Genomic DNA, 27,998 nt, shown 5'->3' with positions numbered 1-27,998 from the left:
GCCTTGTGTTGTGCACGGCTATGCCTTCGTCGAACCGCGTGGCCATCCACACGGTCGGCCACACGCCCGTGTGGCGTCGACAGTAGCCATTTTCGGCTTTCACCAAAACATAATTTTTCGCGTTTTGGAAACACACCTTATTCGTTTATGCCGCAAAATCACTCCCGAGACCACCAGTACCTAAAATAGAATACCCAACACCTTTTAGTAACCAAAAACGAGCCTAACACGAATCATCCAATTATGCAAAATCGACTTACCATTTAAAAAAACGACCACCACCTCAAATCAAGTCGTTGAATCAGCGATTTCCTACTTTACAACCTTCTCCTACACCATAGAATTCATCGATTACTACTAGTTATCGACTATCATTAAGATTGCCTACAGTTCAAGGAAAAACCAATCGTTAACAATCACCTAACTACTTACCAAGCTGATTAACGAATCCAAAAATCGAAGCAATGATAGTTGAATAAGAGAATAATAGAAATCCGAAGAATAAAAAAGAGAAAACAAAAGTGGAAGGTAGGGGAAAAAGAGGAAAACGTCAAGAACAAATATTTGGGAAAAAGATTTCAAAAAACTAGACAGAATTAGAAATCTAATAACTTCCCTACTTTTCCTCCCACTAACCCTCTAACTCATAACCACTTCAGATATTCAACTCTACCGAAACTCTATCAGAAAAATGAGCAAAAACAATACCTATGCTCACGTAGGGATTCGAGCATAGGACCTCCAACACACTAGTTCCCTTACCACTCGAACTAGCAGGCTTATTCTAATATGGGTTTACAGAAAATTAAATATAAGCCCACTGAACAAAGATAAGGCTTGATTCCAAAAATCACAAATTTGCCAAAGGTGAGACTTGAACCCAAGACCTCACACACACACCCAAAACACTTTACCGCTGAAGTAGATACATATATGTGACAAATTTTTCAAAATCAAAAATAAATTAATTGGGGCGTTACAACTCTACTCCTTAAAAGAAATTTTGACCTCGAAATTTACCTGATCAAAACAGATAATAATACTGTTGACACATCGAGTCCTCAGGTTCCCATGTACCCTCCTCAGTACCATAATTCCACCATAGAACCTTTACCAAAGGAATGCATTTCCTCATCAGAACCTTAACATCTCGATCCAGAATCTGAACCGGTTCCTCCTCAAAAGTCAAATCCAGCCTAACCTCGATCTCCTCAACAGAAACAACATGAGAAGGATCAGACCAATACCGCCTTAAAAGCAAGACGTAAAAGACATCATGGATAAGGTCCAACTCTAGAGGTAGCTCCAACTGATAAGCAACCGGTCCCATACACTTCAAAATTTGATACGGCCCTATAAACCTGGGGCTTAACTTGCCCTTGCGACCAAATCTCACAACTTTCTTCCTTGGAGAAACTTTAAGAAACACAAAGTCCCTTACAGAGTACTCGATATCATGCCTCTTCAGACTTGCATAAGATTTTTGTCTATCAGAAGCAGCTTTTAGACGATCTCGAATCAATCTAACCTTATCATCAGTCTCACAAACCAACTTAGGACCCAAAATTCGATGTTCACCCAACTCAATCCAACATACTGGAGTACGACACTTACGATCATATGAAGCCTCGTAAGGTGCCATCGGTATGCTAGCCTGGAAACTGTTATCATAAGTGAACTCAGCTAGACATAGATAATCCTCCTAACTACCATAGAAATCAATCATGCAACTTTGAAGCATGTCCTCCAATATCTGACTCACCTCTCAGATTGACCATCGGTCTGATGATGGAACACAGTACTGAAGTCCAATCTCGAACTCAAAGCCTCATGCAATTACTTCCAGAACTGGTAAGTGAAACGAGGATCTCTATTAGAAATAATCGAGACAGGAACCCCATGCAGTCTTACAATCTTAAAAATGTAGAACTTTACTAACTTTTGCGGAGAATAGTTCGTTCGAACCAGAATAAAGTGAGTAGACTTGGTCAGTCAATCCACGATAACCCAAACAGAATCCTTCTTAGTGGGTGTCAAGGGCAACCCACTAACGAAGCCTATTGTCACTTGTTCCCATTTCCATAAGGGAATCTTAACTGACTGCAACAAACCCGAGGGCAACTGGTGCTCAGCCTTAACTTGCTAGCACGTCAAACATTAAGCAACAAAATCTGTAACCTCGCACTTCAAACCCATCCACCAATACAACTCACGAAGATCCTGATACATCTTATTACTACTGGAATGCATAGCATAAAGGCTACTATGCGCCTCCCTCAGAATTGACTGCCTTAAATCAGAATCATTCGGCATACAGATTAGTCCTCGAAAACATAGTACCCCATCATTATTCAATCCAAAATCCGAGGTGCTGCCACTTTCAACTTGACGAAATTGTCATCACCCAACTTCTTATCTCAAATCTGATCAATCCAAATTGACTTAACTTGCAACTCATCTAACAGACTCCCATCATCAAACAAACTAAGGTAAGCAAACATTGCCCTCAGATTAGTCATCGCTCTACGACTTAGAGCATCAGCCACCATATTGGCCTTGCTAAGATGATATTCAATCGTGCAGTCATAACCTTTGAGCAGCTCAATCCATCGATGCTGTCTAAAGTTCAACTCCTTTTGAGTAAGAGGGTATTTGAGGCTCTTGTGATTAATGTATATGATACACCTCTCACCAAAAAGATAGTGCCTCTAAATTTTCAACACAAAAACCACTGCAACCAACTCGAGATCATGCATTGGATAACTTCCCTCATGTGTCTTAAGCTGACGGGATGCATAAGCCACAACCTTACCATCCTGCATTAGAACACAACCCAAACCAATATACGACACATCACGGTATACCACAAACTCTTTACCGGATTCAGGCTGTATTAGAACAGAAGCCTAAGTTAGAACAGACTTGAACTTCTTGAAGCTCGATTGCTGTGCATCAGTCTAGACAAATGGAATACCCTTACATAAAAGGTTAGTCAAATGAGCAGAAATCAGAGAGAACCCCTTGATAAACTACCGATAATAACTCATCAAACCCAGAAAGATACCGATCTTAGATACGTTCTTAGGCTGTTTCCAATCAAGTACAGCCTCAATCTTTCTCGAATCAATACAGATCCCCTCAGTAGAAACCACATGCCTCAGAAAAGGCACTTCACGCAACCAGAACTCACAGTTACTCAATTTAGCGTAAAGCTATTTCTCACGTAGAATCTAAAGCACTACTCTAAGATGCTCATCATGTTTATCCTTAGTATTAGAGTACACCAAAATATCGACGATGAAGACCATTACGAACTGGTCCAGATACGGCTAAAAGACTCGGTTCATCAGATCCATAAATGCAACTAGAGGATTTGTCAGACCAAAAAGCATAATTAGAACTTGTAATATCCAAAATGTGTCCTAAATGCAGTCTTATGAACATTAGCTTCCTTAACGTTCAACTGATTATACCCAGAATGAAGATCTATCTTAGAGAACACTAAAGCCCCTTAGAACTAATCCAACAAGTCATCGATCCTCGGAAGTGGATATTTATTCTTCACAGTCAACTTATTCAACTACCGATAATTGATACACATCCTCATGGTCCCATCCTTCTTCTTAACAAATAGAACTAATGCTCCCTATGGAGATATACTAGGGTAGATAAAACCATGATCTAGAAGTTCTTGCAGTTGAGCCTTAATCTCAGTAAGTTCCTTTGGTGCCATACGGTATGAACCGATAGACACCGGAGCTGTACCTAGAAAGAGTTCAATTCCAAACTCTACTTCCCGATTCAGAGGTAAACCCGGTAACTCCTCAGTAAAGACATCAGAAAAGTCCCTCACTATTCTGATATCCCTAATAGAAGAGTCCTCAGAATCAGAAACACTAACGTAAGCCAAGTACACCTCACACCCTTTTCAAACTAGTTTTTCAACCACAAGAACGGAGATCACATTGGACAAATAATCTCAATGCTCACCAATCACTACCACTTCCACATCATCATTGGTCCTTAGAATGACCCCTTTTTATGCACAGTCCAAACTAACTCAGTACTTAACCAACTAGTCCATACCCAGAATTAAATCAAACTCCTTCAAATAGAAGCTCCATCAGATTTGCCAGAAAAATAGCCTCTTGTACCACTAACGGAACATCCCTATAAAGTTTACTAATTCGAACAGACTGCCCAACGGACTTAGTATAGTAATCTCACTAGACGTGCTCTCAACAGGAATCCCTAGGTTTTCAGATGCCGTGCTAGCTATGTAGGAGTTAGTAAAACCTATGTCTACCAAAGCAGTATAAGGCACATCAAATATAAGGAACTTACCGATGATAACATCAGGAGCATCTCTATCCTCTCGGCATTATGCAGCATAAACCAGTACAGGCTACCTCACCTCAGTCTGACCAACACCTCTGTCCCATGCTCTCTCTATATGACCCATACCATTAACACACTTAACCTGTCCACGGCCCTCAAGTGGCTACTGAATTACCCTCTAAGGCTGCACAGAACCTAGTCCCGAAGCTTGCATCTGATCAGCCCTCTGTGGACACTCTCAAATATAGTGCTCTAATGAACCACACCTCAGAAAAGCCCCTATCCTCCTCCAACACTTGCCCGAATGGTACCTACCATAACTGCAGCACAGCTGAATCCCAGTAAGAGCAACAAGAGCCTCTACTCTAGCTGGCCTATCAGATCTGGCCTTTTTCTTAGGCCTTTGACCAGAACTAAAGGGCTCCAAATCCCTTTTGTTCTTACCCATCTCTCGATCCCTATTCTAGCGCTCCACACGCTTAACATCCTCAGTAATCTTCGCCTTCTCAACCAGAAACTCGAACTCCCGCTCCCTCTGTGGAGAAAACAAAACCCTCAAGTTATCCCTCAAACCGCCCTCAAAGTGGACGCACCTCTCATACTCAGATGCCATCATGTCTCGAGCGTAGCGGCTCAGCCTCAGAAACTCGGCCTTATACTCAGCCACAGATCTATCGCCTTGCATAAGAATCATGAACTCACACTTACAAGCATCCACATAGCTCACTCCCACATACTTGCTCTAAAAGGTAGTTTTAAAGAAATCCCAACTCAGACGATCAGGCTGAGTACCCACTGTCAACAACCATTGATAAGCCTCATCGTGAAGCAAAGAGACTGCACCCTTCAGTTTCTGCTCAAGAGTACAGTTTAGATCATTCATGATCCTCTCGGTAGCCTCCAACCAATACTCGATCACATTAGGGGTGACTTTAGTGACACCCCTAAACAACTCAGCACCATTGAACTGAAGTCATTCAGTTACCAACCCTCGGCCCTTAGCTTTAGAATGGGGTCCAGCGACCCCTCTCCAAGATCTTCAACATGGCTTGGAACAATGCGTCATCCCCAACCGAGTGACTCGAGACCCGGCCTCGATGAGAGTAAACGGTGTCTCACTGCACCCAAGTTCGACATCGCTTGAGAGAAAGACTCAGCTCGAGCCCACCTACGGCCTCTACCATGGCCTCGAATACCATGATTGTGCGTTCTACGAGCGATCATTGTAAATTTTAAAATTTATCTACATTATAAATTTTTATGCATCAGTTCTGGTATTTATTAATAGATATTTTATGCATAAATTATCAGAAGTTCAGAATTGTTTTCAGAAGTTTCAGTCTCTAACTATCTCAGTACAGTTTCAGAAAGTAATACCTACAATGTTTCAGAGTAGTTCTAACTAAGTTCCAGAAGCATTTACAGGATCGGTGCCGGAAACTCGGTGTACCATACACTTTCTCAAATTATTTAAAAGATAATTCTTTTTGAAACATAATTTTTGAACCCAAAATTCACAGTCGAGTTTTGCAACCTGGCTCTGATACTACTAAATGTAACACCTCAAACCTGGCCTAGATGTTATGGCTGAATCCGAAGATGACACAAAGAATGGGATTTCATTTTTTAAAACTCCTATTTGCCTTTATCCATTGTTAAAATGTTTATTCAATTAATTACTTAGTCTTAAATCGTGTTTAATAGTGGAAGCTTATGAAAACATTGTATTTCAAGAAATTAGTTCGTGTTCTTAGAAAAACCTTTGTTTTAGTGAAAACCATAGTTTTTAGATATCAGTTGCAAAGTAAGTACTAAAACAAAAATCCAAATCCAAAAGAAAACCAACCAACAAGTCCGGAGAGTCTAATTTTTACAAAAATCTAGAATCTTTAAAATAAAACCATAAACATAGCCGATTTATGAACTCGTGGTCACCGAAAGGCTTCGTTGCACTGGTCCGCCTAAGTCTGTGGATTACTTGACAAAACAAACAACAGAGGTGAGTTTATGAAAACTTGGTATGTAACCCAGCAGAATTAAGCATACAGAATTATATACATAGTTAGAAATAGATAGAGTTCAAAATTTAGAATCAGATGCAGATCCAGATTACAGATACATATATGCATAAATCCTACCCCTATCCTCTACACACCATCTTTGACCATCCCATCACACTATGTGGGGTTTAAAACACCCACCCATCCTTCCACACCACATTGTGGCCTTAAGACACATATCAGAATATATGTAGCCAAGCTTCTAGAATATAGGGGCTTAATGCTGAACAACATATTTCCTCCATACATATAATCTCACCCCAATAACTGATACAGAAATAATAGATTAAACATGCTTATATACAGATAATAGAGTAATTAAAAATGCATAGTACTATCATACCTAGAACAGAATATCAGACTATCAAATCTAGAGTTTTAGGGTTTGGTTGGCCTTTATCGACCCTACAGTAGGTCCACAGTCGATCAGAGCGACCTGTGCGACCTTAGGGAAAATTTCAGGAAAAAAGGTTCACATGCTAGTGTGGTTTGCCCATGTTGCTCACATACCTAGATTTGGCCTTACCCGTGTGGCCCACACAGCCTGACCCAAAACCTACATGCTCATGTGACATGCCCGTATGGACCCACACGCCCAACTTGGCCTAGCCTGTATGGCTCACACAGCCACTCTCAAGTCACCACGTGGCTGTGTGCTGCGTATAGCCATGTCTTCGTCAACCACACAGCCGTGTCTCGCACACGGTCATGCATAAGGCTGGCCACATGCCTGTGTGGTGTCAACAGTAGCCATTTTTTACTTTCACCGAAACTTAATTTTTTTGTGTTTTGGGAACATACGTGATTCGTTTACGTCGCAAAATCACTCCCTGTAACACCCCTCACTCGTGACCATCACCGGTGTCGGACACGAGGGGTTAACGGCCAAATCCTCTCAAGGTACCAACCAATTTGACATTACCAGTCAGGCTGGAAAACTGCATCACCGTCGCCTTAAAAATCATATCTCGAGTTTCAAAACTCGGAAACTGGTTTCGTAAATTTTCCCTGAATTTAGACTCACATACCCATCCATGGATTTATTTCTAGAATTTTTGGTTGGGCCAATTGGTACAGTTTATTAGTTAAAGTCACCCATGTTACAGGGATCAACTGCTCTGACCTTCGCGCGTTACAACTTGAATATCTCTCTGTACAGGGCTTTAATACTGGTTCCGTTTGTTTCTAGTGAAACTAGACTCAAAATGGAATCTGTACATATAAGGCATGACCCCTAATTCTTTCTGGATAATTTATGGTAAATTTTCAAAGTCGCGACAGGGGACCCAGAAACCGTTCTGGCCCTGTCTCACGAGAACTTTAATATTTCTCAGTATACTGCTCATATGGTCGTTTCGTTTCATCCATATAAAAATAGATTCATCAAGGTTCAATTTCATAATTTACTCACTATTTAATTCTACTTCTACTATTTTTAGTGATTTTTCAATCTCATCTCACTGCTGCTGTCCGCAACAGTTACTGCAGTAGACTATGCCAATTTCATGAATCTTTCCTTGGCCTTAATCATCCATCGTACATGACACAAATTATGGCCACCTTATCAAAATTAGAGTTTCTAAGACTCGTGGCTATAGGTTCTAGCATCCCACTCGACGACCGCATAGGCCATTTTCACATGGCTTAAAGTTTACAACCCACAATTCGACAAAATATAATAGCCTATACATGCCAAATGTTCTTCAACAACGAAAACAATACCACAAGATTTCAGCCGGTGTGATGACTTCAACGACGGTTCCGAGCACGCAAACGATACGAGTCCAAGAGACCTAAAATTGGTGACAAGAAAACACAGAGTGAGTTTACAACTCAGTAAGTCCTAAGCATTCGACAATCATCCATCAATAAAATTATCACAACATGAAATAATGTACGAGGCTAGGTACTCCATCCATATCGAAAATATACCATGGTTCCTCGGACCTTTCGGTTCATTCTCATACCAATTCACCCAATGACATTTTATATACTGTTCAATAGAATAATAGAGGCATTTCCATACATCATCTCATTTCCGCAATAATCATACAATCAAATGAACTTTCGTCTATTCCACGATACTTTATTTACGGGAATGCAATTGAAATCATCACATAGATTTAAAACTTACCAACTCAACCCCGAGTATGAACATAGCATCTATTAGCCATGAACTCAAGGTGCTTACTTTTTCCGCTGTCCGTACTCAACTCGATAAAGTCACCCTTCCGTATTAATATTCAATCGAAATATATATATAGAGTTCGCACACATAGTGCTTAATACTCGATCACGCACACTTAGTGCCATGTGATTTAAGCCCGCACACATAGTGCCATATAGTCCAAACTCGCACACTTAGTGCCATACATTTCAAGCTCGCACACTCAGTGCCAATCTCGTCACCGTACACATTTACTTCTCGCACACTTAGTGCCAAATCAACAACTCAATACATCACACCTCTTTTCTTTTCATTCAATACTTTCATCACCACATACATACATGTATATAAATTTATCATTCCTTTCGGCATAATTACATAGACATTATGTCTATTTAAATCAATACCAAATACATGCTTAGTGACTTACCTCGGATGTTGTCGAACGTCTTCAACGGCTATTCAATTACTTTTTCTTTCCCCTTATCCAACTTCGATCCTTTAAGCTCTTGAGCTTGTTTAAGAACAATTGAATTCATTTAATCCCAATTCAAATAGACGATTTAATATAACACATGTATATTATAGGGTTGAGGTACATATGACTTATTGGTTAACTATCAAACACCATACGCATATATACATATATTCTCTAGTCATGCACAACCCAACATCTTACTTGGGCATTAACAACTTTATAGATATATGCATATCTATGTTAAGGCCGAATATATATATATTTAACACATTCTACAATTATGGTTATTTATAATGACTAATATCGTTTTATCTCAAGTCATACTCATAAACACATCCATCCAAATACATTCGTACTTAAACATCATTCGGACTTAACACTCATATCACATTTATAAAACTACATGTTCGAATATACCTATACTTACATTACTTAAACATCAACCCTCAATTTCTTTGACAAAGCACATTCCCGGAAATGATAAGACAATATAACAGCCTTTAATCCAACTTATAATTCATTTACATCACATTCCAAGCATTCACTCTATTCTATCACTTAAAATACAAACATTACTCAATAACTTCCTAGTTCAAATTCGAGTTACACATACACACACAAGCCGATTTCTTTTCCTACCACCCAAACCACCTATATGAACATTTAGCTAACTCATACTTCACCCACCCACAATTACTCATTCAAACATGAAGAAGGTAATCAAATTTCTTCACTATCAACCATGGTCGAATGCTTCATTCACCACCCAAATCCAAATTTTAGCATGGGCTAATTGAAGAACTTAGTAACTAACTTAAGTTAAGCTAAAATCCCCAAAATCTAACATGAATTACTAACCTTGTTTTTGAGCTTATGATGACCGAATGCCATATCCCCTTCCTTCTTTAACTTTCGCTCTTAAGGTAGAAGATGAACACCAATAATTTTTTTTTTCAATTTCCTTTCTTCTATTCGCCAAGGCACCCAAGGATGAGCAACAAATTTTCTTCCCTTTTTTCTTAGTTTCTCACGGCAAAAGAGCATCCACACACATTTTTTCTCATCATTTTTTTTTTTTTTTCCATTTCTTTATTCTCCTTACATAATCCACTAACTAAACATGTTGGAAACATGTTCCTTACCCATAATCTTGTCATGGCCGCCACTCACCTTAGGAAGTGGGTTATTTGACATGCAAGGACAACCATTTTCCCACATGTATTAATAGGCCACCTTACATTAGCCTAGCACATTTCTCAATTTCCTCACATAAGTCCTTTCTAATAAATTTCACCTACAAATGACGAAATTAAGGCACTAAATTTTCACATATGTATATTCATGCACAATAAACATAGAAAATAGTAATTAATTAATTTTGTGTCTCGGTTTTGTGGTCCCGAAACCACATCCCGACTAGGGTCAATTTTGGGATGTCACAACTCTCCCCCACTTAAGAAATTTTCGTCCCCGAAAATCTTACCGGTGAATAGGCTCGGGTATCGCTCTTTCATAGAGTCCTCAAGCTCCCAAGTGGCTTCTTCCATTCCGTGTTTATGCCACAACACCTTCACTAACGGTATTTTCCTATTGCGCAACTCTTTTACTTCACGCCTCATAATGCGAACCGGTTCCTCTTCATAGCTCAAATTAGGTGAATCTCAATCTCGGATGGAGCAATTACGTGCGATGGATCGACCTATATCGTCAAGCATCGAGACATGAAAAACATTGTGAATCTTTTCGAGCTCAGGGGGCAAAATCAAACGATATGCGACTGGACCGACTCGTTCGGATATCTCATATGGCCCGATGAACCTCGGGCTCAATTTGCCCCTACGGCCGAATCTGAGTATCTTCTTCCAAGGCGAAACTTTAAGAAACACTTTATCTCCCACTTGATACTCAATGTCTTTTCGTTTTAGATCCGCGTACGACTTCTGACGATCGGAGGCTATCTTCAGATTTTCACGGATTACTTTTACTTTCTGTTCAGCATCTTTAATCAAATCCACTCCAAAATTTTGTTCTCACCGAGCTCGGTCCAAAACAATGGTGTACGGCATTTACGCCTCGCATAAGGTCTCGTAAGGCGCCATCTTAATACTTGATTGAAAACTATTGTTATAAGCGAATTCAATCAAAGGCAAATATCTTTCCCATGAACCACTAAACTCAAGGATGCAACATCTCAACACATCCTCCAGGATTTGAATTATCCGTTCGGATTGACCATCGGTTTGGGGATGAAAAGTGCTAAAATGCAGCTTGGTACCCAAAGCCTCTTGCAACTTCTTCCAAAATCGCGAGGTAAATCTCGGATCTCTATCCGACACGATGGAAATAGGCACCCGTGTAGTCTCACAACTGAGAACGTACAATTCGGCTAGTTTGTCCATTGAAAATCCGACGACGACGGGACAAAGTGAGCCGACTTAGTCAATCTATCTACAACGATCCAAATCGCATCCTTCTTACTTGTCGACAATGGCGGTCCGGATACAAAGTCCATTGTGACTCGATCCCATTTCCACTCGGGTATCGTGATCGGCTGAAGTAATCCCGATGGCACTTGATGTTCCGCTTTTACTTGTTGACATATTAAACATTTCGAAACAAAATCAGAGATGTCTCGTTTCATACCATGCCACCAAAACCAACGTTTCAAATCGTTGTACATCTTCGTACTCCCCGGGTGGATTGCCATTCGGCTACAATGGGCTTCATTTAGAATTATCGAAATAAGTTCCAAATTCTTTGGAACACACAGACGACTTCTGAACCTCAAACAATCGTCATCATCAATTTGAAACTCTGATTCCTTGTTCAGAACACACTCACCCGTTTTGCAAGCAACTCCTCATCAACTTTTCGAGCTTCCCGAATTTGATGAGCCAACAATGGTTTGGCCTTTAATTGGCTACTAACACATTGTCGGGTAGGATAGACAAGTGTACATTCATTGCTCGTAAAGCAACAAAGTGATTTCGACTTAAGGCATCCGCAACCACATTAGCCTTTCCGGTGATAATCAATGACGAGTTCATAATCTTTTAACAACTCGAGCCATCGCCTTTGTCGCAGATTTAAGTCTCTCCGAGTCATCAAATATTTGAGACTTTTGTGATCCGAATACACATGGCACTTCTCACCAAATAAGTAATGTCGCCATATCTTTAAGGCGAATACGATGGCGACCAATTCGAGATCATGGGTTGGATAATTTTTCTCATGTGGCTTTAATTGTCTCGACGATAGGCCACAACTCGACCTTCTTGCATCAATACGCAACCTAACCCAAGTAGGGAGGCATCACTATAGATGACAAACTCTTTGCCGATTCGGTCAGATCGAACTGGAGCTTTCGTCAAATGGGTTTTCAATTGGTGAAACTTTTCGACACTTTTCCGTCCATTCAAATTTGACATCTTTCAAGCGGTTTTGTCATGGGTGTGGCTATCATCGAGAATCCTTTTACAAACCGTCGGTAGTAACCGCAAGCCCCAAAAGCTCCTAACTTCGGTAACATTCCTTGGAGGTTTCCAATTGACTATGGCTGAAATTTTGTTCGGGTCCACCCGACACCGACGCGGACACCACGTGCCCCAAAAAGCTAACCTCTTTCAACCAAAATTCACATTTATTGAACTTTATGATAATCGCTTATCTCGTAAGATTTGCAACACTAGCCTTAGGTGTTCAAGATGTTCGTTTCATCTCTCGAATAGACCAAAATGTCATCGATAAATACAACTACGAACCGATCCAAGTATGGCCTGAAAATTCTATTCATTAAATCCATAAACACCGTAGGGCATTAGTGAGCCCAAACGGCATCACCAAGAATTCAGAGTGACCGTACCTTGTTCTAAAAGCGGTTTTGGGTATGTCCGATTCTTGGACCCTCAACCGATAGTATCCCGACCTCAAATCTATCTTTGAAAACACCGAGGCTCCCTTTAATTGATCAAACAAATCGTCAATTCGTGGCAACGGATATTTTTTCTTTATCGTCACTTTATTGAGTTGACGGTAGTCGATGCACAACCTCATGCTTCCGCCCTTCTTTTCACAAACAATACCGTGCGCCCATGGAGAAAAACTCGGTCGAGCGAAACCTCTATCCGTCAATTCTTGCAATTGAACCTTCAATTCCTTTAACTCCGTTAATGCCATACGACACGGAGCTATTGAGATCGGCGTAGTGCGGTACAACCGATGCCGAATTCCACTTCTCGAACCGGTGGCAATCCCAGAACTCCTCCGGAAAAACATCCGAATACTCACAAACCATCGATACCGATTCGAGTTTCTTTTCCGTCTCTTTACTTCCCAACACATACGCAAGGTATGTTTCACACCCTTTTCACATATCTCCGAGCGGTCATAGAAGATATTATCGGCACTCCTTTTAAATCAGTAGACTCGACTCGGACTACCCCATTATTTGCACTCCTCAAATCAATGGTTTTCCTTTTGCAGTCCACCACTGCATCATGTACGGTCAGCCAACCCATACCAAGAATAACATCGAATTCATCAAATGGTAGAAGCATCAGATCGGCCGGAAAATAGGATTCTCGAATTATTAGGGGGCATCTCTTGCACACTTTATCAACGAGTACGTATTGACCCAAAGGGTTTGACACTGAATTACGAACTCAAGAGACTCAACAGTAGAGTCTTCTTGGATGCTAAAGTTTCACATACATATGAATGAGTAGAGCCGGGTCAATCAATGCAATCACACTAGTATCAAAGAGAGTAAAAGTACCAGTGATAACGTCGGGGAAGATGCCTCCTCTCGTATGCGGATGGCATATGCTCTAGCAGAGCTCGGGTCTCGGATCGAACAATCAGATCGGTGGCTCCCTCGATTACCACCCCTACCTCCTGAAACCCTCGGGGTCTACCTCTAGCTGTCGCCCCACTAGATCTCGACCTTGCATCTTATTTTTCTCATCTAGCTCTGCAATCCCTAATGAAGTGGTCCTTGAACCACATCCGTAATAAGTCTTGCTATGCAGACTTACCCCAACATTCACCTAGGTGTCGCCTTCCACATTGGGGACATTCAGTCTCTCTTGACGATTATTGCCCACACTAGCTACCGATGTAGCTCGGAGTCCGTCAATGGTCGGGCTCTAATGGAAATTCCCGCATCACCCTCGACTTCTTGGTGTCCTCCCCGAACCTCTTTACAATGAGAACGGAGCTTTACTCGTTGATATTTTATGGTAATCTCTTGCTTCAAATTCAGCCTTCTTCTTCTCCTTCCCAAGTTCTTCCGCTTTGCGTGCTCGCTCGACTAATGTCACGAACTCCTTTATCTCCAAAATTCCCACTAGTAACTTTAACTCTTCATTCAATCCTTCTTCAAATCTTTTGCACATAGCAACCTCATCAGCCACACACTCCCGAGCATACCGACTAAGTCTTACGAACTCATGTTCAGATTGAGATACTGATCATACGGCCTTGCTTGAGTTCCAGAACTCCTTACGCTTCGATCGATGAACCGTTGACTAATATATTTCTTCCGAAATTCGTTTGAAAGAAATCCCAAGTAACTTGTTCCTTTGGGACTATGGAAATCAAGGTCCTCCACCAATAGTAGGTGAGTCTCGCAACAAAGATATAGCACACTTAAGACATTCATCGGTGTGCATGAGTTCATCAAACACTCTAATGGTGTTATCAAGCCGTAACTTCGGCCCTTTCGGCATCATCGGTAACTATGGCCATAAACTCCTCGGCCCCACGCTTCCTAATCAAGTCCACGGTGGTTTACTCAGCCTCACAGGATCAAGAATCGATGGCATTACGGGCTCTTGGGGTGGATTATTTAAATTCGGGAATGGTTGGACAGCCGGATTGGTTCGGGCATATTGCGCGACCCACTCATTCATCATGGTGAAGAAGGCTTGTTTCGCCCTTCATTTTGATTATTCGCGGATGACCGAGGCTCAACAGCGGTGTCCCTTGCGCAGAGCAGCCGCTACACTTTCAACGTCATCCGCCAAGGGTCTCTATCCCGGTTCCATCGCTAATCAAAACAAAAATTTCAACCGTCAAGTCATCACATTATTAGGCACTAACAATTTGGCATGTATAGCTAGACTCACACGCCTATGGTAGTCCTAGAACCGACTAAACCATAGCTCGATACCAATAAAATTGTAACACCCTAACTCGTGGACCGTCGCCGTGTCGGACACGAGGGTTAACGCCAAATCCTCTCAAGGTACCAACCAATTTGACATTACCAGTCAGGCTGGAAAACTGCGTCACCGTCACCTTAAAATAATATCTCGAGTTTCAAAACTCGGAAACTGGTTTCGTAAATTTTCCCTGAATTTAGACTCACATACCCATCCATGGATTTATTTCTATAATTTTTGGTCGGGCCAATTGGTACAGTTTATTAGTTAAAGTCACCCATGTTACAGGGATCGACTGCTCTGACCTTCGCGCATTTCAACTTGAATATCTCTCTGTACAGGGCTTTAATATTGGTGCAGTTTGTCTCTAGTGAAACTAGACTCAAAATGGAATCTGTACATATAAGGCATGACCCCTAATTCTTTCTGGGTAATTTATGGTAAATTTTCAAAGTCGCGACAGGGGACCCAGAAACCGTTCTGGCCCTGTCTCACGAGAACTTTAATATTTCTCAGTATACTGCTCATATGGTCGTTTCGTTTCGTCCATATAAAAATAGATTCATCAAGGTTCAATTTCATAATTTACTCACTATTTAATCCTACTTCTACTATTTTTAGTGATTTTTCCATCTCATCTCAATGCTGCTGTCCGCAACAGTTACTGCAGTAGACTATGCCAATTTCATGAATCTTTCCTTGGCCTTAATCATCCATCGTACATGACACAAATTATGGCCACCTTATCAAAATTAGAGTTTCTAAGACTCGTGGCTATAGGTTCTAGCATCCCACTCGACGACCGCGATAGGCCATTTTCACATGGCTTAAAGTTTACAACCCACAATTCGACAAAATATAATAGCCTATACATGCCAAATGTTCTTCAACAACGAAAACAATACCACAAGATTTCAGCCGGTGTTATGACTTCAACGACGGTTCCGAGCACGCAAACGATACGAGTCCAAGAGACCTAAAATGGGTGACAAGAAAACACAGAGTGAGTTTACAACTCAAGAAGTCCTAAGCATTCGACAATCATCCATCAATAAAATTATCACAACATGAAATAATGTACGAGGCTAGGTACTCCATCCATATCGAAAATATACCATGGTTCCTCGGACCTTTCGGTTCATTCTCATACCAATTCACCCAATGACATTTTATATACTGTTCAATAGAATAATAGAGGCATTTCCATACATCATCTCATTTCCGCAATAATCATACAATCAAATGAACTTTCGTCTATTCCACGATACTTTATTTACAGGAATGCAATTGAAATCATCACATAGATTTAAAACTTACCAACTCAACCCCGAGTATGAACATAGCATCTATTAGCCATGAACTCAAGGTGCTTACTTTTTCCGCTGTCCGTACTCAACTCGATAAAGTCAGCCTTCCGTATTAATATTCAATCGGAAATATATATATATAGAGTTCGCACACATAGTGCTTAATACTCGATCACGCACACTTAGTGCCATGTGATTTAAGCCCGCACACATAGTGCCATATAGTCCAAACTCGCACACTTAGTGCCATACATTTCAAGCTCGCACACTCAGTGCCAATCTCGTCACCGTACACATTTACTTCTCGCACACTTAGTGCCGAAATCAACAACTCAATACATCACACCTCTTTTCTTTTCATTCAATACTTTCATCACCACATACATACATGTATATAAATTTATCATTCCTTTCGGCATAATTACATAGACATTATGTCTATTTAAATCAATACCAAATACATGCTTAGTGACTTACATCGGATGTTGTCGAACGTCTTCAACGGCTATTCAATTACTTTTCTTTCCCTTATCCAACTTCGATCCTTTAAGCTCTTGAGCTTGTTTAAGAACAATTGAATTCATTTAATCCCAATTCAAATAGACGATTTAATATAACACATGTATATTATAGGGTTGAGGTACATATGACTTATTGGTTAACTATCAAACACCATACGCATATATACATATATTCTCTAGTCATGCACAACCCAACATCTTACTTGGGCATTAACAACTTTATAGATATATGCATATCTATGTTAAGGCGAATATATATATATTTAACACATTCTACAATTATGGTTATTTATAATGACTAATATCGTTTTATCTCAAGTCATACTCATAAACACATCCATCCAAATACATTCGTACTTAAACATCATTAGGACTTAACACTCATATCACATTTATAAAACTACATGTTTAATATACCTATACTTACATTACTTAAACATCAACCCTCAATTTCTTTGACAAAGCACATTCAGGAAATGATAAGACAATATAACACCTTTAATCCAACTTATAATTCATTTACATCACATTCCAAGCATTCACTCTATTCTATCACTTAAAATACAAACATTACTCAATAACTTCCTAGTTCAAATTAATGATTACACATACACACACAAGCCGATTTCTTTTCCTACCACCCAAACCACCTATATGAACATTTAGCTAACTCATACTTCACCCACCCACAATTACTCATTCAAACATGAAGAAGGTAATCAAATTTCTTCACTATCAACCATGGTCGAATGCTTCATTCACCACCCAAATCCAAATTTTAGCATGGGCTAATTGAAGAACTTAGTAACTAACATAAGTTAAGCTAAAATCCCCAAAATCTAACATGAATTACTAACCTTGTTTTTGAGCTTAAGATGACTGAATGCCATATCCCCCTTCCTTCTTTAACTTTCGGCTCTTAAGGTAGAAGATGAACACCAATAATTTTTTTTTCAATTTCCTTTCTTCTATTCGCCAAGGCACCCAAGGATGAGCAACAAATTTTCTTCCCTTTTTTCTTAGTTTCTCACGGCAAAAGAGCATCCACACACATTTTTTTCATCATTTTTTTTTTTTTTCCATTTCTTTATTCTCCTTACATAATCCACTAACTAAACATGTTGGAAACATGTTCCTTGCCCATAATCTTGTCATGGCCGGCCACTCACCTTAGGAAGTGGGTTATTTGACATGCAAGGACAACCATTTTCCCACATGTATTAATAGGCCACCTTACATTAGCCTAGCACATTTCTCAATTTCCTCACATAAGTCCTTTCTAATAAATTTCACCTACAAATGACGAAATTAAGGCACTAAATTTTCACATATGTATATTCATGCACAATAAACATAGAAAATAGTAATTAATTAATTTTGTGTCTCGGTTTTGTGGTCCCGAAACCACATCCCGACTAGGGTCAATTTTGGGATGTCACAACTCTCCCCACTTAAGAAATTTTCGTCCCAGAAAATCTTACCGTGAATAGGCTCGGGTATCGCTCTTTCATAGAGTCCTCAAGCTCCCAAGTGGCTTCTTCCATTCCGTGTTTATGCCACAACACCTTCACTAACGGTATTTTCCTATTGCGCAACTCTTTACTTCACGCCTCATAATGCGAACCGGTTCCTCTTCATAGCTCAAATTAGGTTGAATCTCAATCTCGGATGGAGCAATTACGCATGCGATGGATCGACCTATATCGTCAAGCATCGAGACATGAAAACATTGTGAATCTTTTCGAGCTCGGGGCAAAATCAAACGATATCTGATGGACCGACTCGTTCGGATATCTCATATGGCCCGATGAACCTCGGGCTCAATTTGCCCTACGGCCGAATCGAGTATCTTCTTCCAAGGCGAAACTTTAAGAAACACTTTATCTCCCACTTGATACTCAATGTCTTTTCGTTTTAGATCCGCGTCGACTTTCGACGATCGGAGGCTATCTTGATTTTCACGGATTACTTTTACTTTCTGCTCAAAGATCTTTAATCAAATCCACTCCAAAAATTTTGTTCTCACCGAGCTCGGTCCAAAACAATGGTGTACGGCATTTACGCCCGCACAAGGTCTCGTAAGCGCCATCTTAATACTTGATTGAAAACTATTGTTATAAGCGAATTCAATCAAAGGCAAATATCTTTCCCATGAACCACTAAACTCAAGGATGCAACATCTCAACACATCCTCCAGATTTGAATTATCCGCTCGGATTGACCATCGGTTTGGGGATGAAAAGTGCTAAAATGCAGCTTGGTACCCAAAGCCTCTTGCAACTTCTTCCAAAATCGCGAGGTAAATCTCGGATCTCTATCCGACACGATGGAAATAGGCACCCGTGTAGTCTCACAATCGAGAAGCGTACAATTCGGCTAGTTTGTCCATTGAAAATCCGACGACGGGGACAAAGTGAGCCGACTTAGTCAATCTATCTACAACGATCCAAATCGCATCCTTCTTACTTGTCGACAATGGCGGTCCGGATACAAAGTCCATTGTGACTCGATCCCATTTCCACTCGGGTATCGTGATCGGTGAAGTAATCCCGATGGCACTTGATGTTCCGCTTTCACTTGTTGACATATTAAACATTTCAAACAAAATCGAGATGTCTCGTTTCATACCATGCCACCAAAACCAACGTTTCAAATCGTTGTACATCTTCGTACTCCGGGTGGATTGCCATTCGGCTACAATGGGCTTCATTTAGAATTATCGAAATAAGTTCAATTCTTTGGAACACACGACGACTTCGAACCTCAAACAATCGTCATCATCAATTTGAAACTCGATTCCTTGTTCGTAACACACTCATCCCGTTTTGCAAGCAACTCCTCATCAACTTTTCGAGCTTCCCGAATTTGATGAGCCAACAATGGTTTGGCCTTTAATTCGCTACTAACACATTGTCGGGTAGGATAGACAAGTGTACATTCATTGCTCGTAAAAAACAAAGTGATTTCGACTTAAGGCATCCGCAACCACATTAGCCTTTCCGGGTGATAATCAATGACGAGTTCATAATCTTTTAACAACTCGAGCCATCGTCTTTGTTGCAGATTTAAGTCTCTCGAGTCATCAAATATTTGAGACTTTTGTGATCCGAATACACATGGCACTTCTCACCAAATAAGTAATGTCGCCATATCTTTAAGGCGAATACGATGGCGACCAATTCGAGATCATGGGTTGGATAATTTTTCTCATGTGGCTTTAAGCGTCTCGACGATAGGCCACAACTCGACCTTCTTGCATCAATACGCAACCTAACCCAAGTAGGGAGGCATCACTATAGATGACAAACTCTTTGCCGATTCGGGTCAGTCTTTGAACCGGAGCTTTCGTCAAATGGGTTTTCAATTGGTCGAAACTTTTTCGACACTTTTCCGTCCATTCAAATTTGACATCTTTTCAAGCGGTTTTGTCATGGGTGTGGCTATCATCGAGAATCCTTTTACAAACCGTCGGTAGTAACCGCAAGCCCCAAAAGCTCCTAACCGGTAACATTCCTTGGAGGTTTCCAATTGACTATGGCTGAAATTTTGTTCGGTCCACCCGACACCGTCACGGACACCACGTGCCCCAAAAAGCTAACCTCTTTCAACCAAAATTCACATTTCTTGAACTTTGCGATAATCGCTTATCTCGTAAGATTTGCAACACTAGCCTTAGGTGTTCAAGATGTTCGATTTCATCTCGAATAGACCAAAATGTCATCGATAAATACAACTACGAACCGATCCAAGTATGGCCTGAAAATTCTATTCATTAAATCCATAAACACCGTAGGGCATTAGTGAGCCCAAACGGCATCACCAAGAATTCGTAGTGACCGTACCTTGTTCTAAAAGCGGTTTTGGTATGTCCGATTCTCGGACCCTCAACCGATAGTATCCCGACCTCAAATCTATCTTTGAAAACACCGAGGCTCCCTTTAATTGATCAAACAAATCGTCAATTCGTGGCAACGGATATTTTTTCTTTATCGTCACTTTATTGAGTTGACGGTAGTCGATGCACAACCTCATGCTTCTGTCCTTCTTTTTCACAAACAATACTGGTGCGCCCCATGGAGAAAAACTCGGTCGAGCGAAACCTCTATCCGTCAATTCTTGCAATTGAACCTTCAATTCCTTTAACTCCGTTAATGCCATACGACACGGAGCTATTGAGATCGGCGTAGTGCGGTACAACCGATCGAATTCCACTTCTCGAACCGGTGGCAATCCGTAACTCCTCCGGAAAAACATCCGAATACTCACAAACCATCGATACCGATTCGAGTTTCTTTTCCGTCTCTTTACTTCCCAACACATACGCAAGGTATGTTTCACACCCTTTTCACATATCTCCGAGCGGTCATAGAAGATATTATCGTGGCACTCCTTTTAAATCAAGAGACTCGACTCGGACTACCCCATTATTTGCACTCCTCAAATCAATGGTTTTCCTTTTGCATCCACCATCGCATCATGTACTGATCACCAACCCATACCAAGAATAACATCGAATTCATCAAATGGTAGAAGCATCGATCGGTAGGAAAATAGGATTCTCGAATTATTAGGGGCATCTCTTGCACACTTTATCAACGAGTACGTATTGACCCAAAGGGTTTGACACTCGAATTACGAACTCGAGAGACTCAATAGGTAGAGTCTTCTTGGATGCTAAAGTTTCACATACATATGAATGAGTAGAGCGGGGTCAATCAATGCAATCACACTAGTATCAAAGAGAGTAAAAGTACCGGTGATAACGTCGGGGAGGATGCCTCCTCTCGTGCTGGATGGCATATGCTCTAGCAGAGCTCGGGTCTCGGATCGAACAATGTGTCGGTGGCTCCCTCGATTACCACCCCTACCTCCGAAACCCTCGGGGTCTACCTCTAGTCTGTCGCCCCACTAGATCTCGCACCTTGCATCTTATTCTTCTCATCTAGCTCGTGCAATCCCTAATGAAGTGGTCCTTGAACCACATCCGTAATGAGTCAGGTTAACAGACTTACCCCAACATTCACCTAGGTGTCGTCTTCCACATTGGGGACATTCAGGTCTCTCTTGACGATTATTGCCCACACTAGCTACCGATGTAGCTCGGGAGTCCGTCAATGGTCGGGCTCTAATGGAAATTCCCACACGCCTCGACTTCATGGTGTCCTCCCCGAACCTCTATCTGATCGAGAACGGAGCTTTACTCGTTGATCTTTTACGGTAATCTCTTGCTTCAAATTCAGCCTTCTTCTTCTCTTTCCCAAGTTCTTCCGCCTTGTGCTCGTTCGACTAATGTCACGAACTCCTTTATCTCCAAAATTCCCACTAGTAACTTTAACTCTTCATTCAATCCTTCTTCAAATCTTTTGCACATAGCAACCTCATCAGCCACACACTCCGAGCATACCGACTAAGTCTTACGAACTCATGTTCAGATTGAGATCTGATCATACGGCCTTGCTTGAGTTCCAGAACTCCTTACGCTTCGATCGATGAACCGTTGACTAATATATTTCTTCGAAATTCGTTTGAAAGAAATCCCAAGTAACTTGTTCCTTTGGGACTATGGAAATCAAGGTCCTCCACCAATAGTAGGTGAGTCTCGAACAAAGATATAGCACACTTAAGACATTCATCGGTGTGCATGACAGTTCATCAAACACTCTAATGGTGTTATCAAGCGAACTCGGCCTTTCGGCATAAATCGGTAACTATGGCCTTAAACTCCTCGCCCCACGCTTCCTAATCAAGTCCACGGTGGTTTACTCAGCCTCACAGGATCAAGAATCGATGGCATTACGGGCTCTTGGGGTGGATTATTTAAATTCGGGAATGGTTGGACAGCGGATTGGTTCGGGCATATTATGCGACCCACTCATTCATCATGGTGAAGAAGGCTTGTTTCGCCCTTCATTTTGATTATTCGCGGATGACCGAGGCTCAACAGGTGGTGTCCCTTGCGCAGAGCAGCCGCTACACTTTCAACGTCATCCGCCAAGGGTCTCTATCCCGGTTCCATCGCTAATCAAAACAAAAATTTCAACCGTCAAGTCATCACATTATTAGGCACTAACAATTTGGCATGTATAGCTAGACTCACACGCCTATGGTAGTCCTAGAACCGACTAAACCATAGCTCGATACCAATAAAATTGTAACACCCTAACTCGTGACCGTCGCCGATTGTCGGACACGAGGGTTAACGCCAAATCCTCTCAAGGTACCAACCAATTTGACATTACCAGTCAGGCTGGAAAACTGCGTCACCGTCACCTTAAAATAATATCTCGAGTTTCAAAACTCGGAAACTGGTTTCGTAAATTTTCCCTGAATTTAGACTTATATAGCCATCCATGGATTTATTTCTAGAATTTTTGGTCTGGCCAATTGGTACAGTTTATTAGTTAAAGTCACCCATGTTACAGGGATTGACTGCTCTGACCTTCGCGCGTTACAACTTTAATATCTCTCTGTACAGGGCTTTAATACTGGTGCAGTTTGTTTCTAGTGAAAATAGACTCAAAATGGAATCTGTACATATAAGGCATGACCGCTAATTCTTTCTGGATAATTTATGGTGAATTTTCAAAGTCGCGACAGGGGACCCAGAAACCGTTCTGGCCCTGTCTCACGAGAACTTTAATATTTCTCAGTATACTGCTCATATGGTCGTTTCGTTTCGTCCATATAAAAATAGATTCATCAAGGTTCAATTTCATAATTTACTCACTATTTAATCCTACTTCTACTATTTTTAGTGATTTTTCCATCTCATCTCACTGCTGCTGTCCGCAACAGTTACTGCAGTAGACTATGCCAATTTCATGAATCTTTCCTTGGCCTTAATCATCCATCGTACATGACACAAATTATGGCCACCTTATCAAAATTAGAGTTTCTAAGACTCGTGGCTATAGGTTCTAGCATCCCACTCGACGACCGCATAGGCCATTTTCACATGGCTTAAAGTTTACAACCCACAATTCGACAAAATATAATAGCCTATACATGCCAAATGTTCTTCAACAACGAAAACAATACCACAAGATTTCAGCCGGTGTGATGACTTCAACGACGGTTCCGAGCACGCATAACGATACGAGTCCAAGAGACCTAAAATGGGTGACAAGAAACACAGAGTGAGTTTACAACTCAGTAAGTCCTAAGCATTCGACAATCATCCATCAATAAAATTATCACAACATGAAATAATGTACGAGGCTAGGTACTCCATCCATATCGAAAATATACCATGGTTCCTCGGACCTTTCAGTTCATTCTCATACCAATTCACCCAATGACATTTTATATACTGTTCAATAGAATAATAGAGGCATTTCCATACATCATCTCATTTCGCAATAATCATACAATCAAATGAACTTTCGTCTATTCCACGATACTTTATTTACGGGAATGCAATTGAAATCATCACATAGATTTAAAACTTACCAACTCAACCCCGAGTATGAACATAGCATCTATTAGCCATGAACTCAAGGTGCTTACTTTTTCCGCTGTCCGTACTCAACTCGATAAAGTCACCCTTCCGTATTAATATTCAATCGGAAATATATATATAGAGTTCGCACACATAGTGCTTAATACTCGATCACGCACACTTAGTGCCATGTGATTTAAGCCCGCACACATAGTGCCATATAGTCCAAACTCGCACACTTAGTGCCATACATTTCAAGCTCGCACACTCAAGTGCCAATCTCAATCACCGTACACATTTACTTCTCGCACACTTAGTGCCGAAATCAACAACTCAATACATCACACCTCTTTTCTTTTCATTCAATACTTTCATCACCACATACATACATGTATATAAATTTATCATTCCTTTCGGCATAATTACATAGACATTATGTCTATTTAAATCAATACCAAATACATGCTTAGTGACTTACCTCGGATGTTGTCGAACGTCTTCAACGGCTATTCAATTACTTTTCTTTCCCTTATCCAACTTCGATCCTTTAAGCTCTTGAGCTTGTTTAAGAACAATTGAATTCATTTAATCCCAATTCAAATAGACGATTTAATATAACACATGTATATTATAGGGTTGAGGTACATATGACTTATTGGTTAACTATCAAACACCATACGCATATATACATATATTCTCTAGTCATGCACAACCCAACATCTTACTTGGGCATTAACAACTTTATAGATATATGCATATCTATGTTAAGGCGAATATATATATATTTAACACATTCTACAATTATGGTTATTTATAATGACTAATATCGTTTTATCTCAAGTCATACTCATAAACACATCCATCCAAATACATTCGTACTTAAACATCATTCGGACTTAACACTCATATCACATTTATAAAACTACAAGTCGAATATACCTATACTTACATTACTTAAACATCAACCCTCAATTTCTTTGACAAAGCACATTCCGGAAATGATAAGACAATATAACAGCCTTTAATCCAACTTATAATTCATTTACATCACATTCCAAGCATTCACTCTATTCTATCACTTAAAATACAAACATTACTCAATAACTTCCTAGTTCAAATTTGGCGATTACACATACACACACAAGCGATTTCTTTTCCTACCACCCAAACCACCTATATGAACATTTAGCTAACTCATACTTCACCCACCCACAATTACTCATTCAAACATGAAGAAGGTAATCAAATTTCTTCACTATCAACCATGGTCGAATGCTTCATTCACCACCCAAATCCAAATTTTAGCATGGGCTAATTGAAGAACTTAGTAACTAACTTAAGTTAAGCTAAAATCCCCAAAATCTAACATGAATTACTAACCTTGTTTTTGAGCTTAAGATGACCGAATGCCATATCCCCTTCCTTCTTTAACTTTCGGCTCTTAAGGTAGAAGATGAACACCAATAAATTTTTTTTCAATTTCCTTTCTTCTATTCGCCAAGGCACCCAAGGATGAGCAACAAATTTTCTTCCCCTTTTTTTCTTAGTTTCTCACGGCAAAAGAGCATCCACACACATTTTTTTTCATCATTTTCTTTTTTTTTCCATTTCTTTATTCTCCCTTACATAATCCACTAACTAAACATGTTGGAAACATGTTCCCTTGCCCATAATCTTGTCATGGCCGCCACTCACCTTAGGAAGTGGGTTATTTGACATGCAAGGACAACCATTTTCCCACATGTATTAATAGGCCACCTTACATTAGCCTAGCACATTTCTCAATTTCCTCACATAAGTCCTTTCTAATAAATTTCACCTACAAATGACGAAATTAAGGCACTAAATTTTCACATATGTATATTCATGCACAATAAACATAGAAAATAGTAATTAATTAATTTTGTGTCTCGGTTTTGTGGTCCCGAAACCACATCCCAACTAGGGTCAATTTTGGGATGTCACACTCCCGATACCACCAGTACCTAAAACAGAATACCCAGCACCTTTTAGTAACCAAAAACGAGCCTAACACGATTTATCCAATTATATAAAACTGACTTATCGCTTAACAAAAAATGACCACCACCTCGAATCAAGCTATTGAATCAATAATTTCCTATCTCACAACCTTCTCCTATACCATAGAATTCATCGATTACTACTACTTATCGACTATTATTAAGATTGCCTACAGTTCAAGGAAAAACCAACGTTAACAATCACCTAACTACTTACCAAGCCGATTAACGAATCCAAAAATTGAAGCAACGACAGTCGAACAAGAGAATAACAGAAATCTGAAGAATAAAAAAGAGAAAACGAAAGTGGAAGGTAGGGGAAAAAGAGGAAAACGTTAGGAACAAATTTTTGGGAAAAAGATTACAAAAAACTAGACAGAATCAGAAATCTGATAACTTCCTTACTTTTCCTCCCACTAAGCCTCTAACTCATAACCACTTTAGAATTTCAACTCCACTAAAACTCTATCAAACAAATAAGCAAAAAATACTCACGCTCGCACAGGGATTCAAGCACAAGACCTCCAACACACCAGCTCCCTAACCACTTGAACCAGCAGGCTCATTCTGAAATGGGTTTATAGAAAATTTAATATAAGCCCACTGAACAAAGATAAGACTTGATTCCGACAATAACAAAATTGCCAAAGATGAGACTTGAACCCAAGACCTCTCACACACACCCAGAACACTTAACCACTGAAGCAGATACGTATTTGTGACAAATTTTTTATAAGCAAAAATAAATTAATCGGGGCATTACACTCATGTTCACACACAAAATAATTTAGCTGAACTGTTTATCAAATGCCTCCAACTAATAGCTCAATCATTACTTATGAGAAAAAAAATTCTATTTCAGCATGAGATTGTATTGATTTACATGTTGTACACATTAAGCCATAAATTATAAATATTCCATTACAATTGATTTTTGGTCAAAAGCTAAATATTTCCCATCTTACGATTTTTTAGATATGCGGTATATATTCCAACTACTCTACACAATGTAAAAAGATGGTTCATTATAAGAGATTGGGAATCTATATTTATATAAGTCTCCTTATAATATTTTTGAGCTATTAATTCAATATTTAGTTATGACAAGAGTTGTCAGTTTTCCCAACATTAGGGAGAGAGAATAAAAAGCTGGATTAATAAAGTATTTGAAATAAATTATCAAAGTCTAAGATCCTCGTACAAAGAAATGTGAACTAGAAGTTTAAGAAATAATTCATTTTACAAATCAACTACTAGATTCATTAAATCTCACATACCAGCTGAAAATGCTCCAATACAAATTGATTTCCTAATGGGGCAAACTGTTAATGTAAAAGAAAGTAATCCATGCATGAAGCGTAGAAGACAAGTCAATTCCAAAGATAAAAATCCTCGTAAAAGTAAAGGAGCAAACATTCAAGATGGTCATAAACTGGAGGCGGGGGTTCCTGAAGAGACCCATGACATAATTAGTTATAAAACTCAAGAAGAGATTCAGGTACCTAAA

The 27,998-nt window shown here is 40.0% G+C and overlaps 1 long non-coding RNA gene across 1 annotated transcript; it reads right to left on the bottom strand.

Moving 5' to 3' along the window:
* Positions 1 to 7,840: 7,840 nt before the first annotated feature.
* On the bottom strand, positions 7,841 to 27,049 carry LOC128292815 (uncharacterized). The gene is made up of 3 exons (XR_008282748.1): positions 26,709 to 27,049; positions 8,996 to 9,079; positions 7,841 to 8,191 (listed from the first exon to the last, which is right to left on the bottom strand). It is a non-coding gene; the product is annotated as an uncharacterized LOC128292815 (long non-coding RNA).
* Positions 27,050 to 27,998: the final 949 nt, after the last annotated feature.

This window comes from Gossypium arboreum, chromosome 5 (genome assembly GCF_025698485.1).
Source record: "Gossypium arboreum isolate Shixiya-1 chromosome 5, ASM2569848v2, whole genome shotgun sequence".
NCBI lineage: Eukaryota > Viridiplantae > Streptophyta > Magnoliopsida > Malvales > Malvaceae > Gossypium > Gossypium arboreum.
The sequence above is the reverse complement of the archived record's forward strand: the minus strand, read 5'-3'. Positions and strand labels throughout refer to the sequence as shown.